The sequence below is a fragment of the Diadema setosum genome, chromosome 9, assembly GCF_964275005.1.
Source record: "Diadema setosum chromosome 9, eeDiaSeto1, whole genome shotgun sequence".
NCBI lineage: Eukaryota > Metazoa > Echinodermata > Echinoidea > Diadematoida > Diadematidae > Diadema > Diadema setosum.
The window spans coordinates 19070900-19084205 of NC_092693.1; the positions used below are offsets into that span (position 1 = coordinate 19070900).

The 13306-nt window shown below is 39.9% G+C and overlaps 1 protein-coding gene across 1 annotated transcript in view; it reads right to left on the bottom strand.

Moving 5' to 3' along the window:
• LOC140233001 (copine-3-like) overlaps positions 1 to 13306 on the bottom strand; it is a 142902-nt gene that overhangs the window by 128613 nt on the left and 983 nt on the right. The window lies entirely within an intron of this gene.

Below are 13306 nucleotides of genomic sequence, written 5' to 3' on the forward strand. Positions count from 1 at the left end.
GTAGCCAATGTACAATATAGGTCAAAAATCAAGGTCAAAGGTCAAAGAAGTCAAAGGTCAAAATTCTGTGTAGAAGTTTTGAAGCCCTCACCTAGTGCCATCACATAAAGCGAACGGAATCGAAATCGGGTTAGAAATGGCGAAGGAGTAGCATTTTGTAGCAAAATGTACAATACAGGTCAAAAAATCAAGGTCAAAGGTCAAAGAAGTCAAAGGTCAAAATTCTGTGTAGAAGTTTTGAAGCCCTCAACTAGTGCCATCACATAAAGCAAACGGAATCGAAATCGGGTTAGAAATGGCGAAGGAGTAGCATTTTGTAGCAAAATGTACAATATAGGTCAAAGGTCATGGTCAAAGGTCACAACTGAAATTCTGTGTAGAAGTTTCAAAGCTCCCACATAGTGCTATCATATAAAGCAAACAGAATCAAAATTGGCTCATAAATGACAGAGAAGTAGCAAATTGAAGATTTTGATCACACATGGACGCACACACGGACACACGGACACAGGGACGGACACACACACGGACACACACACGTACGGAGCCCGTTTCATAGTCCCCTGCTCGAACTCGTTCGGCGGGGACAAAAAAAAAAAAAGGAAAATGGGGGGAAAATGGGGGGCAGGGTCAGGGGTGTAATAATCATAGATCTGTACACACCCCCCCCCCCCATACCCACAGCCCCCACACCTAACAAAACAAACAGACAAACAATAAAAAAGTTCCATGGTTCCTGTATGTCTGTAACTGAAGGTCATTTTAAACAGGAACTTGCCATATATAATTTTTATAATACATGCATGCGGTAATTTATGATTCAGTAGCAGTGGGTTGCAAACTTCCTCCAAACATACGTAGAGATAATAGAATGCACATCATCTTCAGTTTATGTGTCAGTAAACAGGGAAGTTCCTCCTCTTTCTAGCAGCCAACTTTTACAGTTACACCAGTTTGTTATATAATATGTTGTATTTATTTTAAGTCGGTTACTTATTCTTTTAAAGTCAATTGTATTCTACACATTCAGAGATACAGAGGAGCAAGACTGAAAATCACACTGTTAAGCCACATTCTCTATTTGCTTAACCCACTGAATACAGACTGATTTTGCTGTATTATAACACACATCTCCCATAGACCAAATGCCAGAGTATTCTCGGGACTCATCTTCAACGAGTTAAAATGGGATGCCAAATAAGGAAGGGCTCCTATATAAAGAAAACTTCAGAGTATTTACAGAGGACTTGCCCACCTCAGTGATACAAAGAAATACTAGTGGACATGGCAATAGTAAATAATATGTAGTCTTACTGAAAATCTACACATTGTGTGTGATAGAGTTCATGTTCACCACGTTTTCAGGAGGGATGTTTGCTTGTTTGTTTGTTTGTTTGTTTGTTTCACTGTAGAAGCACGAATAGAAATAGGCACAATTTGAGCTGAAAGGCTGCCAGGGCACCACCATCAACACCTCAAGGTCTTGAAGTGCAATTTGTCACATGCTCAAGTAGGCTATGATGAATGGATTGAAATAAAGTAAGCAGCAATGGAATAATGAGAGTTTACTACAAGTTTTCACAAATATCAATGCTGACCACATTATATAAATATGCATATATATAAAAATATGCTAAATAGACAAGACATGGTGCCTTGGCCTGAATACAAGCTTCCCATAACCCAGACAAGAATCTTCCCTAAATTTCATATTCAAACATGTCTTGGAAGTGCATGTTATAAAGCATCTACAGTGGAACCTTGTTACAAGGAGGTTGAAAAAAAAAACATAACCCTCTCAAAATATGGATATTTTTCTGGCCCCAGCTCTTTGTTATCCTTTGTTGGTGTATGCTGATATAGTGAGAACTCTGATATAAGGTAATTTTGTCATGGTCTTTGGATCTTCGTTATAACAAGTCCTTTCTTCTCCTTCTTCTGCTCCTTCTGCTTTTTTTTTCAGGCAATTAAGAAAATAACTTTGCAAGTTCATCTCTAGATGGCAGCATGACTTTCAGATTTCATACTTTAAAAGAAAAATCCACATTTAAAAGCCAGTGGCCAAGAACTCGCACAGAACCCTTAACATATGATTGTACAATAGCCATCACAATTGCATATCAAGTCATGACAAGTCCCAATTCACTTTTGTCTAATAATTTCCTCATGTACCACCACCTCTTGGATCAATAAAGAAAAAGAAAACAAGCAAGTTTAAGTATACATTACTATATAGTAAGAAGATAAACATCCTTGTATGGCTCATAAAATACAGTACTTTTACTTAATAGTACATGTAGAGATGGGTAAGCCCATTCATGAATATTTGGAGAATGCACACTAACACTGTGAAGTTCACGAAGCATATCATGAGTCTGTGTATAAATGTACTGAAGATAAGGTTATCTCGGGGAGAAGGGATACCACAACACAACAAAAATAACAAATTATCAAAACTAGACCAGTAAACTAGATAGTCTAACAGTGAGGTACAATGTATCTTTTCTTTTCATCACTTGTCACTTTAATGAGAGTCGAATTATAAAAGCAAGAATAATCAGCTGCCAACATGAAAGAGTACTTGAGATGTCAGTATGCCATTGGCTCTTTTCACTTGGATCCATGAAGGATGTGAGGGAGGAAATCAATTTCCATTGTGGTTTTCTGAAGCATCACATCACATGCAACATTGGTGAAACTAGCTATTGAAAAGACACAAATATTGGCATACAAAAGAATTGTCTTCAGACCACCAACCAGAAGAATTTGGTGATCAGAATATAGTGTATAAGAGAGATCCAGGAAGTTAGAAGAGAAAGTCAAGGCAATCTAAAATGTGTTTGCTCACAGGGAAATGTCTTTTCACTACTTAGAGTGTAGCTACTTTCACTGTTGAACAGGAGACTCCCATTACAATTATAACAAAGCCCTCGGGACCATCAATTTTCTTTCATGATATAAAAATTTCATTATAGCCTATGAATAAAGTATAATATAACGATATCTAGGCAATAATTTTGGAACCTGAATTTTTACTTTCAATTGTATGTTTGCATGGAAACATATTAATGATATGCAACAAAAGTTATCACTCCAAGAGTACTACAGCTCAGTAAATCTTTAGCTCAGAAATATATGTAGCAAATTTATCTAAACAATGTCTCACATTCCAGTGACTGCAGGATTCGTGAAAAATTTGCCCACTTATTAACCAGTACAAGAACACACTGGACAAGCAACCATCATGACCTGAAGTGAAATTTTCAAAGACCAGTCATCAATCGTGTCACAGGGATGGTGGTCTGTTACTAGCCAGTAGGGCAAACTTTTTGTGGGAAGCCTTTTAAAAAGCATTTAATGAATTCTTTTCAGAGCAAAATTCAGAAGCAAATCTTGAGAGCACAAGGAACGACACATGCAAGAAGAAGTAATGGCTAGCTTTACACATTGATGACATGGTGAGCAATAATAGGGAAATGCATCACATCACTGTTTACAATTTCATGCAAAGAGAAAAAAAAAAAATATTTTGGTGAATACAAGAACTACAGAGAAACTGTGGCACTTTGTTGCAAACTACTGAAGAGCTGTACTCGCAAGTTGTCTCACCAAACTGGGTCTGAAACAGCCCAAGATTAAAGAGGAAATCCACCCCCCCCCCCAAAAAAAAAAATAATAATAATAATTGTTATGTATGATTATGCACTGTTGGCTTGCCATAGTGTGGTTGCTATGACGACGGGCTCCGAATAAATGATGGCTACTAACGGGACGTGTCCGTGTCCATTGTCGTTTGTCACATAGTAAGAACACAACAAAACTGGCGACGAGGACGGGATATTTGTGACATTCGACTCTCTAAGTTGTAGGGGTGCAGCTAGCACAATGGCGAGTGCAAATTTGGGGCAGAACAGGGTATTTTTGCCACCGTTTAGTTCCAGCTACGACGACACGGAAGACTGGGACTGTTACGTCGAGCGGTTCGAACTTTACCTATTAGCAAATGGGCTCGCGGTGCCTGATGAGCCAGTACAGAGCGCACGCGATCGCACAGAGGAGCGGGACCTAGCATTAGCAAAGCAGGTCACTGCCATGTTCTTACATTCTATCGGACCGAAATACTACAGTCTTGTACGAGACTTAGTAGCACCAGCCACCCCACAATCGAAGTCCTATAACGAACTGAAGATGGTTTTGCGACGTCATTTGAAATCGACGCCCATGGTTGTAGCGGAGCGACGAAAGTTCATCCGTCGTGATCAAGCGCCCGACGAGTCGACGAGTGACTACGTGGTTCAGCTGAAACATTTGAGCTTGAACTGCCAATACGGGGACAAGCTCGATGAACAGCTTCGCGATAGATTCATCAGTGGCATTTCCCACGAGCCAACTTCGCTGAAGTTAATGGAAAAGGCAACGGAAAACCCCAGACTTTCGTTCAGAGAAGCGGTGGACTACGCGCTACAGAGAGAAACAGCAGCGGGAGAGGCCCGTGCTATGCGGAACCAGAGTTCGCGGAATGGCATCGGAGATTACAGCGGCGCTAGACCAGGAACCAGGACCAGCACCACTGTGAATGCGGTCTACGGCAAGTCGCACGGTTCTACAGGCAGCGGTAACCGCGGGAGGAAGGAACAACGCGAGTGCTATCGTTGTGGGAGGAACCATGCACCTGATCAGTGTTGGTTTAAGTCAGCAACTTGCAGATGCTGTCAGAAGAAAGGACACATTGAAAGGAAGTGCCGGAGTAAGCCAAAACCGATGAAAAATCAGAACAAAGAACACACAGACTCTAGATCCAAGACTAAGTCAAAGAGTAAAGGAAATTATGAAGGACAGAAAAGGAAAGGTGGTATTCATAATGTAAAGGAAAGTCGTGAATACAATGATATGTCTGGAAACAGTGAGACTGAGAGTGAGCGTGATTGTTCTGACAAAGAAAGTGATGTTGAGTACGATCACACTATGTTCAAGTTGAGGACTGAGAGTAGTTCTAAGTCTAGGACTAGGTCCAGTTCTAGGTCTGAGAGTGGTGCTATTTTGGCCCCCATTGAGATTGAAGGTAAATTGACACAAATGGAAGTCGATACAGGGTCAAGTGTAAGCATCATACCACTGTCGTACTATGAAAAGCATTTGTCCCACTTGAAAATGGACCAGACTGAGAAGTCGTTTGTGAGTTTCACAGGAGAAACAGTTGAGCCTGTTGGTAAGGTCCAAGTCCAGGTTAGGTATGGAACGTACCAAGGTAGACTAGCCCTGTATGTACTGGAATGTACAGAGTACATGTTGCTAGGTCGTGAGTGGTTAGGAGTAATACCACTAGACTGGAAGTCGTTAGTCCAGACAAGTCTTGGTACTAGTACATTGGACCAGAAAGTGAACGTGCATAGGCTAAGCGATCAAGTAGTTCAGAAACACAAGAAGCTATTCGATGGACAGCTAGGTAAATTGTCTCATGCAAAGGCTAGCATAAGGGTGAAAGATGATGCTACACCAGTCAGGACTAAGCCCTACAAAGTCCCGTATGCACTAAAGGCAGGGGTAGAACAAGAACTAGACCGATTAGAGAAATGTGGTGTACTTACACCAATAGAACACAGTGAATGGAGCACAGGCATAGTGCCTGTCCCTAAGAAAGATGGAACAGTTAGGCTGTGTGGAAACTACAAGTGCACCGTCAACCCAGTGCTTAGTTCAGTGGCACCACCCAACATAAATGTCGATGACATTTTGTCAAGTCTGAGTGGAGGAGTAACTTTTTCGAAGTTAGACCTAGCCCATGCCTACAATCAAATGGAACTAGATGAAAACTCCAAACAGTACTTAGTACTATCAACACACAAGGGTTTGTTCAAGCAGAATAGACTAGTGTTTGGGATTACCACAGCACCGGCAATTTGGCAGAACGCGATAGATCAGGTTTTGCAAGGATTACCGGGAGTACAGGTGTACCTAGACGATATTCTCGTTACGGGTAGTTCGCAAGAAGAGCACATGAGAAATTTGGACGCAGTGCTCACGCGCTTAGAGCAACGCGGTCTGAAGCTCAAAAAGGAGAAATGCGAGTTCGAGTGCAACTCTGTGGAGTTTCTAGGACATCGTATAGATGCGCAAGGTGTGCACACTGTTGAGGAGAAGGTGAAGCAGATTGTGAATCTCCCTAGACCAACTGATGTGTCGCAGTTACGATCGTACCTAGGGTTGTTGAACTACTATCGCAAGTATGTTCCAAATTTAGCGCACGTGATCGCCCCGCTCACAGATCTTTTGAAATCTGATCGGAAGTTCGCTTGGAGCGAAGAAGCAGAAACGGCATTCAAACGCTCGAAAGAACTGCTGCAAGCGTCAGATTGTTTGATCCACTATGATCCACAGTTGCCGATCTCCATCGCAACGGATGCGAGTCCGATAGGCATAGGCGCAGTATTGTCGCACGTACTACCAGACGGAACTGAAAGACCGATACAGTTTGCGTCCAGGTCGCTCACGAAAACGGAAAGAAAATATCCTCAGATCGAGCGAGAAGCGTTAGCAATCATATTCGCGCTTCGCAAGTTCTACATGTACATCTATGGCCGCAGGTTTACGCTTATTACCGATAATAAGCCGCTCACAGCACTGCTAGGCCCGTACAAGAGTTTGCCTACATTAGCAGCGGAACGCATGCAAAGATGGGCTATGTACCTCGCAGGTTTTGATTACGAGATACGCTACCGCACATCAAAGGCCAATGCAAATGCAGACTGCTTTTCAAGGCTACCGGACTCAAACGAGAAACGCGAAGGTCGTGAACCAGGAAATGTTTCGGTTTGTCATGTGGACATGCTACCGACAACACACGAGGAATTGCGTAATGCAACGCGCAAAGACCCGATCTTGTCCAAAGTGCTCAGATATACTTTGGATGGATGGCCAAAGCAGCTACCTACAGAAGAAAGCGAGCTAAAGACATTCTTCATGCGTAGAACAGAAATCACAATCGAGCAAGGCATACTCATGTGGGGAATGCGAATCATCATCCCTCACAAAATGCAGAAGGCAGTCCTTGCGGAATTGCATCAAGGACATCTCGGAGTAGTAAAAATGAAATCAATCGCACGAAGCTACGTATGGTGGCCGCACCTCGATTCCCAGATCGAGGAATGCACAAAGCGATGCGAAACATGTCAGGTTGTGCAAAATCAGCCAGCGCAAACACTCTTACATCCATGGATTCCAGCGTCCAAACCGATGGAAAGAATCCATGTGGACTTTGCCGGACCATTCGAAGGTCTCACCTACATGGTCATAGTAGACGCATACTCGAAATGGCCAGAGGTATTCATCATGCCGAGTATCACATCAGAGCGCACCATTGATACTCTCCGAAGCGTATTTGCTAGGTATGGACTACCACAAATCATCGTAACTGACAACGGAAGTCAGTTCACCTCCGCTGAATTCCAAGAGTTTGTACACATGAACGGCATAAAGCACAAGCGCAGCGCACCGTACCATCCGAGTACAAATGGTCAAGCAGAGCGTTTTGTCCAGACACTCAAACAGTCCATGCGCGCCTCAAGATCTGATGGAGGATCTGCACAAGCGAAGCTAGATAGATTCTTGCTGGCCTACCGCAATGCAGCACATAGTGTCACGGGGGAATCACCTGCTTCACTCTTCATGAAAAGGCAGTTGCGCATGAGACTAGATAACTTGCGTCCGAACATCGAACGTCGATATGCTGAACAGCTGCATTACCAGGCATCTCTCAGAGATAAGCGCAGCAAAGCAATCAACATGCGCGAGTTTGCAGTAGGACAATCCATACTCGCTAGGGACTACACAGGAAAGCGTAAATGGGTCCCGGGAGTGGTTGTAGAGAGAGAAGGTCCGCTCATGTACAAAGTACAAGTACAAACAGGATTTTGGAGAAGGCATGTAGATCAGTTGCTTTCTAGATTAGAAACGGAAGAAGACTCACAAGATCAGAGTCGGTTAGGGAACAAAGAGTTTGATCCTACACGAGACCCAGACAGTTCAAGACCCAGCAGTTCTGTCTTAAGGGACACATTTGTCTTGCCTAGGTCTGTAGAAGAACATCCCTTGGGTTCTCAAAACACACCAGTTCGAGTACCTGAAACCTTACGTCAACAAGACAACGTAGATACTCAGAGTAAACCTGATGTACAAGGAGCTGAAGTAGAACAGTCTCCTACACAAGTGTTGAGAAGGTCTCGGAGAAAGAGAAAACCACCAGATAGATTTTCTTTCTGAATAGAGGCGTAGAGGAGTTAACACAAAGAAGGATGTTAAATCACAACTCAGTGATTAAGGAGTTAATTTTGGTGTTTAAATCATTCAGATGATTGTTGTTTCGATGTTAACAGAAAAAGGTGTTATATTTAGCTGGATATGAAGTAATATCCCGAGGTTTTTGTTTAGTTTAGTAGTTTATGTATATACATTATCAGCAACAAAACAGATTACAGATGTTTTGTATACAAGCAAAATAAATAACGGAATTACAAATGTTTTGAACAAGTATTCTGTGTCAGTTGAATGGACCATACATGTATATCTATTGCTGGAGATATTGAACTGGTTACATATCGCATATCCACTCACCCCAAAAGTTTGATACAGTAGAAGTTATTCCGAATTTACATAGCAAACTGAGCATTGAGCTTATAATGTGACATTATTCATAAGGAAACGAATAATGCTATTTACTGGTTCTTTTACAGTTTTGTGATAATCAGGATCATTATACATACTGTGGAAAAAAAAAAGATAACTCAGACAACACGTGGAAGTTGAAGTTCATGTACTTTATTTCGTATGTTACAGAAAATATGATGTGAAATGTATGCATACAATTGCTGGAAAACAGCTTGTTTCGGTTAGTTGTGAGCAGTAGCCAAAAACAGAATTTTGTTATTATGTAAAGGATACTTTTTGCACTTTTTCGTCAACAAAACAAAAACGGAACAACGTTGCTGAAGTTCAAGTGACATTTGATTATGATCACACAGTTGTGGGCTATATTTGTAAGTAAGAGACAATCTTTTTTGTGATGTCATGTTCTAATAACATGGTACTGCAGATGTACACAACATTGTATTATGGAAACCCTCACACCGGTTGTCAAAATACATTTTTGGATTGGCAGGGGGGAGAGTTGTTATGTATGATTATGCACTGTTGGCTTGCCATAGTGTGGTTGCTATGACGACGGGCTCCGAATAAATGATGGCTACTAACGGGACGTGTCCGTGTCCATTGTCGTTTGTCACATAGTAAGAACACAACAATAATAACCTTCAAAACAAAGAGAAAAATATTCCGTACAGAATGATAAAAAATGACAAAAAAATTGATTAAGAAATAAGTGAGAGATGACATTTTGAAATTTCATATTTTTTGGGGAAAACATCTCTTGACAGTTCCTTCTGAATAAAAATCACCAAGTTGACGACGTCATGCTGTCACAATTTGTTATTCATTTCATAAACAGAAATGAAAAAAAAAAAACCTCATATTTCAGCTGTATAAATATAAAAGATGTCTTAAAACCATTCAAAATAAAAAAGAACAAATCTTAACTCTGATATAAATATATTGGTATAGGAACATACTCTTACTTGTAGTAGCTAAAAATACCATTTTTTCCAAATTTCATGATATGAAAAATTGTGAGGGTATGACCTCAACTCGCTCATTTGAATATTCATGAGGACTGTAAAGAAATGTTTTTTTTATGTGACATTTCAAAATGCCATATCTTTTTTATTTCTTAACCAATTTTTGCCATTTTTGTATCATTCTGTAGGGAATATTTTTCTCTTTGTTTTGAAGATTATTCTTTTCTCTTTTTTGGGGGTGGGGTGGATTTCCTCTTTAACTGAATACATACAATCATGACAGTCATAGTGCCTGAAGAATGAGATGGGCAGAAGATGGGAAGACCCTTTCAATACCTGAGAACTTTGGAGTGACAAATCAGACTGGGATAGTTTCATCTCAAACAAGGTTTTGCATGGGTCCATAAACAATTTTAAATGCATTCATAGTAGAGGAGGCATAAAGGGAGCAAACAACAAAAAGAAAAAAGAGAAAACATTGAGAAAGGCTAGGATATTTCATATTTGTGTGTCTGGGTAAATACAAAGTATCATAAAAAAAATTATAGGAGCTTAAAGATTTTTAAATGATTACTGGCTACCGTAACAACTGCTGATTGTGGAGACAGGCAAAGTTGGTCTGGAGCCACAGGCACCAGAGCAGTGTCATTTAACTATGTATTATTTTCGGTTGCAAAAGAGCTGCTAAAAAAAGTCTGCTTATCTACCAGTAGCAAGCCAATGTAGTAAAAACAGAGTCAAAGGGGGTCTGAGCTTTTGATCCTACTAAAGCAGGGGTGAGCGAACAAAAGGAGAGGTAGGGCCAGTGTCGATCCCAAGGCTTATTTTGGGATTACCGGTACAGCTCACGTACCCTGAAGACCCCACCCTGAAGTGGTGTACTGATGAGGTACGGTCCTGAACACTAAATGATATGTGTACATTCTGTCTACATGTACGTGTACAGCTGTAGCCATACATAATTGATCGACTTGGTTGAATGCAACGCTTTGATGACTGTCATTGTTGTAGATGGTGGCGACACACTGACACATCTTTAAAGGCATGCAATCAAAAAAGTGGAGGGTGCACATCAAAGTCCGTTTTGCTTTCTATGTACTTATAAATGTTCCAAGGATCATGTTCTTTACTTAAATAGCTGCGACAGTTTACACTAGGCACCATTACAACCCAAAGCACCAACTATGCACACTTCCATACATTTCCCATCATTTGTCGTCAAACAACCACCTCTTTGTGGCCTACAAGTAATGACAAATAAAAAAAGCGAGAAAAAAATGAATAAATAATCAGCTGCGCATCACTGAGCACTAATGATCGAATGCTGGCAACCTTGGAAAAAGCAACATCAACAAAAAGAGCTATCATCCTCATCAGATGGATGAAAGTGGAGGTACATGTACAGTAGGTCCAAATAGGATAGAACTGTCTACATGCAACTTAAAGGAATGAAACCCAAAAGTGAATTTTTAAGAGTGCTGAATATATCAGTAAAGTTAATGAGGAAAACAGCACATTTTGTTCAAAAGTTATGATGAATTTTTTAAGTTTCAGTACAGCCATCGCTGTTTAAGACTACTACAATTTGTGATGTTACACATGGACAATGTGCGGTTGAACAAAGAAAATGACTTGAGAATTCAACATATTTTAATTTTTTCTGGCTTAATGAAAGAGCACTTGCCTCTTTTAGAAGGCAGGGGAAATAATATTATCTTCAACATACATGTATGTCAGCAATAAGTAAGGAATGTGAATTTTTCACAAAATATAAAATTTTATGGAATTTTGATTTATACTTTTTTGATATATTTCTGTCCTTCTGTCACATCATGAATTGTTGCCAAAGCCTGCTTACTGTAATCCAGAGACTGCAGTACTGAAACAAAAAAAAAACAACAAAAAATACAATTTTTCAAATGGAGCACTTGTCCAATTTCTCAAACTTCATCGATGTGTTCTAATACTAATATTTCGGCATTTACTCAATCTACAAATTTGGGTTTTATTCCTCTAAGATGTGACTAGAACTAGGGACATGACAAGGGAGCAAAGTGTATCATAGAGAAGATGGAACACAATATGAAGCAAGTGAGACAGAGCAATCAAATTGAAGAAAATTGGATGACATGATTAAAATTATAGGCCTCAAAATGATCCACGTGTATCAGTCGAGTCATTCATCTTTTAATTGTTGTAATTTCAATTACTGCGCTACATTATGCTGCCATCAGATCACTCTGGACTGTGAATATCATTCATTACCTTGTTTAATGAATTAAGTTTCAAAGGTTTTAGCATTTCAGGGGTGTCTACCAGTTGGTAAAGCAATTCTGTGTCACATTCGAAATTTGGAGCAGGGTGTGAAGAGTCATGCTATGTTCAGAGGTCTACATGTTCTCCATGTTTGCAGTGTCATGGTCAACAGAAATTACATTTAGTCTTCAAAATTTTTGTGATACATTAGAGCACTTCACAATTAAGATTTAGACTGCTAAATTAGCGTAGCTTGTCAGCGCAGGTGTCTGCTCTAATGAGCATTGGTCTGTTATTTATTTTGTGTGTGTGTGTGTGTGTGTGTGTGTGTGACTAGATAGATGTGAGACACTTGTAAAAGCCAAAAGAAAGACCAAAATTACAAATGTGATGACATTCCACAGTGCAACTGCTCGTGCTGCACCTTTGTGCAATTTTGTTTACTCATAGCAAACACAGCATGCCTGCCTCATTTTTGAAGCTCCTCATCCTCTTCTACTAAATAATCTTTCAATTTTCAAATGTATTTTGGGTCAATCAAAAACAAGAAAATATGGTTTGATAACCATTGTATACAGTGCTGCATTGCAATACCCAGTTCACATTAAAATTTTGAGATCAGTAAGAGATTGAAATATCCCAAGAGTATCATGAGCATATATCCTCTCGACAAGGAAGTGGCATTAGCTTTGATGCTGGGACTTTGGTCTGTGGGTTTGCCATGGCATTGGCATTCATTAATATTTAGAAATTGTTTAATATCTTTACTGGAGAAAGGAGATTTATATGTGCTTCAATCTGTGTATTTACTCAGAATAGCAGGAAGGCCTGAACAATATGTGTGAACAAAAAAGAAATTATGACGAAAATTCAAATACATACCCGGTACAGTTTCTCATTTCCAATTGTGGATAGAACAAGTTAAATTTATTGTTTTCTGATGTACAAAGACATAGGGTTATACACTGTAATTAAAACTTCAATACCGTGGTACTACATCGCATCTTAAGACTATCTGCCATATTTAATTTTGCTTGTTCTATACACTACTGGGGAAAAAGCTGGTCCTTTCCCCAGTGTTCCAGGAAAATATAAAGATTACATTGTGCAAAATTCCAAAGCAGATGATATGACATTAAAGCCACTGTTTACCATTGGCAGCAGTGATTAAAAACAAAACAACAAAAAATGAGTTCACATTTGATACAGTAAGTTCAGTCGTATCACAAGACATCCTATATCTGCAAGCTTTCCATGATAAATTTACAAGAGTTAAAATGATACATGTCACTCACTCGATCAGATGTTTTCTGGCCATGAGCCACACAAACATTGCATCCCAGCAATCAATAATTTAGTACAAATTATGTTAAGTACTAAGAAACTGCATGATGTGCGACTGTGAACAATTGCTAATCATTTCC